Source organism: Malus domestica, chromosome 09 (assembly GCF_042453785.1).
Source record: "Malus domestica chromosome 09, GDT2T_hap1".
Lineage (NCBI taxonomy): Eukaryota > Viridiplantae > Streptophyta > Magnoliopsida > Rosales > Rosaceae > Malus > Malus domestica.
This window is the reverse complement of record NC_091669.1, coordinates 30807758-30813757: the sequence shown is the minus strand read 5'-3', so window position 1 is coordinate 30813757 and position 6000 is coordinate 30807758.

The following is a 6000-nucleotide window of genomic DNA, read 5'->3' as shown; positions in this document are numbered from 1 at the left end:
TAGCTTATTTACCTAACAAGTGGAGATAAGCTAGTGGATAGGCCAATAATCGATCGAATTTATATAGACGAAATATTCTTATTATGTTAATGTCAATTGAATTAATGTTATATATATATAACTTACCAAAAAAAAAAAAAAAAGAAGGTTGGACCAAGCACACATGCTAATAGGAAGGGCCTCATTTTCTTGTTTTGTAATTTTAAATCGCTAATTAAAGAGCTAGAATTACTATTGCCGTTGATGATGTTTGTTTGTCTCAATATGTGCATGCGGGTAATCTCGTGGATGAAGTAGCAATTACGCATCTAATCAGGGATATATAATTATACGGTCTTTGTTTGCATGTTTATTTTCTAAGCTAGCACTTGATTCGATGCGATTGTATTTATTGATCCAAGAAACAACATCTCGAAAACAAAGAAAAATGCTGCCAGTTGACAAATTAGAAGGAAAATCTACACCGGTTTCATACATGATCACTTGTTTAAATCATTCTGTTAAACATGTGAAGGACTCCGGCCATGTACTATTACTTTTATGTCATGAATTTTGTGCTGATCATAAATCGGCCGGTAAAGAGAATTTGAACTTGGGATCTCCAATTCACATAAAAATATTCTTAATCAATTTAATTATAAACTCTTACAATATTAATACATTGTCAATCGACATATCAACGCTTTGGATTTATGTTGAGAGCATTGAGATCATGATAAATATTTGTTGTTTCTTTGTTCAAATTTAAAACAATACGTAGCTAGATTATAACTATATGGTGTTATGCCAATGTCTAGTTTTAATTAACTGAAGCCAACTGCCTATAAAAATCATAGATGAGCTGAGTTGCAAAAATAAATATTCAGGACCATTTTCCAAAAAAAAATAAATATTCAGGACCTACATGCACATGCATGAACACAAAGAATCAAATAAGAATCCTATTGTGCGTCACATCATACTGCCAATGACTGCATATCAACTTGTCACATGGACCTTTTTGGCAAAAGAAGTGAAAGGAAAAAACAGAAAAAGAATGGGATAAGGTTTTTTTTATGTACTTGGATTCTCTGTCTTCCCAATTCGGTGCCCTCTTCGTGCCCTCCTATTTTGTGTGATCACGGTTAATCCATGCTAACATTTTATATTGTTTTTTATAAAAATAATAAGATAAAAAAAAATAATATAAAATATTGACGTGGCTTAACCGTGACCACACAAACAGGAGGGCACGGGGAGGGCACCGAATTGGGAGGGCAGAGAATCCAAGTCCTTTTTTTATATATAAGATTGAGAAATAAATTTGGTGCTATTAATATTTTCGAAAAATCTATAGTATTAAAGAAAAGAGAAATTATATTCACACACCTCAAATTACTTCTCCCACACATTTTTAATATTTTCTACACACCACTAACACTTGATAGAAAAATATTAAAAAATTAAAAAGGTGTGAGAGAAGTAATTTGGGATGTGTGAATATAATCCCCCTAAAGAAAAATATATGATGTCAATTAAGAGTCATTGTGTTGATACTATATCTTGTATTGATGAAATGACTTAAGCTTCTTTACTCATTGTCAATTCTTAAGGTATGTTTACTTACGAGGAATAAATTTGAAGAAATAGGTATCATCCTTATTCATATGATTTGAGTATGAGATATCTCAAAAATTGAGGTATCACACTAATAGGGAGTTGTTTATCTCATACACGTTCCTTTTCGTACTCATTCATTATTGTACTAATACCATGTAAGTATGTGTGCCCTTAATTTCTAGTAGCACTACCCATGCCATGTAAGTGTGGTGCTAAGTTCTTTCGCTGGCCGTATGCTTCCCTCGCCTTTAGACTTCAGGATACTCACATTCTACAAACTGAACAAATTGGTACTAGTTGCTTTAATATGAAGCTAGCTTAAGCTTGAGGTAACAATTCGAAGCACTTACTTGTGCTTCTTCAAAAGTCACGTTGCACCATGATCCGATCAGGAATCTTATTACTTTCGTTTAACTTTTGTTCTTTTCATAAAAAAACATTAGAGTATACGTGTGGGGGTGATGCCCCCAATCCAATAGATAATATTCTTTAGTTAATGAAACATCCTTGATTATCGTTAATTGAATAATTAATTAAGACTAACCCCTGACAGAATCTTCAATAAGATATGAAGCATGAGTACAATCCGTCGAACAAACGAAGAGTCAGATGTGCTCTTAAAACAAGATTTTGCTAATTTTTTTTATTTTTTATCAAGCATTCTTTGACCAACTTCAAGTGCAGAGACTTTCTCTAAAGTTTAAACAAAAACAAAAACAAATCATAAAATGCTACAAAAAGAAGGCATTTTCCCGCTCTAGCAGATTTTGCTGGCATGCTTGTTCATGATGGAACATGGACAAAGAGAGACCAAAACTTTTAGCACAAATTAGTACAAAAATACATAATTCAATAAGGCATCGACGCATTTCCTAGCTAAAGATGCCCTTAATTACAACTAATTATTACTGTTCTAAAAATCTTCATCTAGTGCCGTCTAGGCGGCTGATCATCGTCCTAATTAATCCCTAAGAGTTTTAAAGTTAAGAAAGTGCGCCTAGACCCGCTTAGGCGTCCGCCTAACCCTCCTAAATCCGTCTAGATCGCAACTCTCACTTAGATAGAAAAACAGTAACTTTTATTTTTCACTTTAATTTTTCAATAAAATGTAAGAGATTTGTTGAATACTTGGATGAACACTCATTCTATGCATGTTCCCCATGTTTTCAATATGTTCTAATACTTTATAATTTTATGTCATTCTATTTTGCAATTTGGGTATCCCAATATAATTATGTGTGTGTTTTTAAGTATAAAAAAAAAACACTTATTTATACAATATATAGGGTTGATTTGGAATTGTGGTACTTAAAAAAAAAAAAGCTTATAAAAAAAAAATCTGAAACATTAAATGTATTTGGTAAAAAAAAAAATTTCAAAAATTATTGTCAATAATAGTAGAAAAGCAGAAGTAGGGTCTACTATGGTTTATAAATAAATGTTTTTTTTTCAAAGCATAGTAATCAATGCTCATTTAATGAAATTTTCAAATGGTAAGTATATCCCCACATGTTTTACAAAATTACAAAACTTCTTCCTTTTTTTTTTAAATTAAAAGCACTTTTACAAAAAAAAAGTTTCCAAACACTCAACAACATTATTTTACAGCTGTTTATTCTCACAGCATATTAGAAACATTTTTTTTATAAAGAATAGCAATGCCAAACTCACCCATAATAAATTTACTTAAATTCGTCTAGTCCGCTTAGGCCTCCTAGGTGCTAGACCTCAGCCTGCCGACTAACTAGCACCTACCATCTTTTAGAACCTTGCTAATTATATAATTAAGAGTGTGTTGATTGTGTTTAATATATAAAGCATGACTTTCTGGTAGTTAAAGTAGCAACTGTATAGAGGAAGATCCTTTGTGAATCCATTCAGCATATGCCACAAAAAAACTGTCTCAATTATTATCTTTAATGCTCATCTCTCTGACATTGAAGAACCAATCTACTTATTATATTCAAGAACATAGCATGAGTCATGAGTGTCCTTAGAATGACTAGCTGAATCATGCTTTCCTGAATTGAAAAATAAATCCGCTCCCTCCTCCTTTCTTGATACGACCGATTCTGGAGTAGAAGGTTACAAATGATCTCGTATGTAGGAGTGAATACTATTAATGAATTGATATACAAGCTCTTTACAAGAAGAGAGAGTCGAACATTAAACCTCAAATGCACGTTTAAGTAAATTATAACCAACAAAACTCCAAGCTCATTGCAATAAAAGAAGGATTAAATTAAATGCTTTACCTTTTGTTTTCTTCTTATTCCTTCCCTTTTTTCGTGCTTTGGTTTGTGACTTTAAGTTGTGTGTTTTTAAGTGTTGTATGAGTTTCTTAAATGGAGAAAGTCTCAAGTGAGGCTGTACTCTGCGCAAGTACATTTACAGAGGGTGGGAACCCAAATGCAGGGTTTTCCAGTCTTCTGCTAGGGTTTAATTAAGTTGAATTTCTTTGTTCAACAGTTGTTGGCACATGCCTCTTTACAAAAGCAAACAGAAAGATTTCAACAGCAACATACTTTCTTTTATCTTTTGGAAATGAAGTCGTACCCAATGAAGCATTGGATATAAAATGTACATTAGGAGGGTAAGGCAATCTCTAACAGAGGGTTAGTATAGCTCTGTACAAAATTATAACTATGTAAAAAATTATTTTTATATAAACAGTGACATACTCATATATCTTCTCTAACCAAAAGGGTTAAACATAGCCCCTTCAATAATTTTTTAGTTTTAAGTTTATACCTTAAATTTATTGGTTAATTTAATTAAATTACATTTGGATGTTTTCAAATCCAGTCGTTGAATTTGAATCAATTATTGCAATTGAGAAGTTGGGCACCAGAGAAGGGCTAAGAGGGGGGGGGGCTACATTGGCCAACCTTAGACCATCTCCAACTGACCCGCCCAAAGGGCCATAGGGCAAAATATAGCTCGTTTTGACATGAAAACTATCTCCAACTGAGGGCCAAGCCAAAGGGCTTATGGGCCAAATCAGGCCATAATTCATCCACCAGACCAGTGAGCTGGCCAAAAGAAGCCAATCAGCCAGCCCGATTGTAGCAGCCAAGCCCACATGCAAAGGTAACCTGACGTTAGCATGATGCCATCTAACAACGGCTAGCTGACGTCAGATTATTGTTGGAATTTGAATTTTTTTTTTGACGAAATAGAAAAAAAAATCTATTTTTTTTTCTATAAATACCTAAGCCATTTCTACACCATTTCTCACATCCCTTTCACCATTCCATACTATCTTACCTCATTTGATTTCAATTCTTCACATTCTATTCTCTTACCTCTTTCAATAATCTTTCCTTTAATTTTTGAGATCATATAAAGATAAGAAATCATATCCAAAAAGTTATTGAGAATATATAAAAATAAGATAAGAAATATGGATGCTTATTCATTTAGCCACAAGTGGCACTCAAAATATGTTTGGATAACCTTATTTTGATATGGTAGGTTAATTGAATTAACCATATTAATTCAATTAAAATAATAAATTATTGAGGGGGCTAAAAAATAGCCCATTCGGTTAGAGATGAGTTTTTTGTCATACGAGCTCTGTTTTGTCCTATGGCCCTTTGGCCCCCTTTCGGTTGGAGATGACCTTATGTCCATTTGGCCAAATAATGGCCTGGCAGGATCCACAAAATTACAGCCTAATCATTGGTTAGAGATGCGGTTTTAGGCAAACTAAGTAATTTTTTGACTTTTGGACCTTTACTCATCTCCATTGAAGATGGCCTAACCTGATGCATGTATTCTCATTTGATTGGTGAAGAAGAATACATGTTTCCATTATTTTTTAAAATCAAATATACCATATTATTTATTTGTTTCTTCGTGGCATCCCTTGTTGGATAGGAGTATTTAAAAAACTTGACTCCAAACTAACTTAAAAATTGGCCTACGTCTTGAAAACGCTAAAGTGAGTTTTTTTTTTATAGTTTTTAAACTCAAATCCCAAGGCTTTCTCTCTTCACGCACTCCAAATCTCTGTCTTTCTCCCTCTCCTCTGGCCTTGGATCTTTCTTTGTAGTTGTTGTAGGGTGATTTCTTTTTTCTTTTTAATTGTTCAGATATAGAAATTTTGAATATCATACCAAACAAGTTTATAAGTGTTGAAGAAAATTGTTCTTAAAGTTGTGGAAGGGGCCGGCGGCAAAGGAAGAGAGAGAAAAGAGAGATGTGTTTGTAGAATTGTAGGGGAATGTGTGTGTGTTATTCCCTCCCACGTAGTGCCGTTATTTATGGTAATAAGAGGGAGAGAAAATCCTTCATCCCCAAGGAATGCAAGTTCATATAGGAACGAATAACTAGAATCAAATCTAATATGGGTATTACACAATCACACTTAAACTAGGAAAGTTCATAACACTCCCCTTT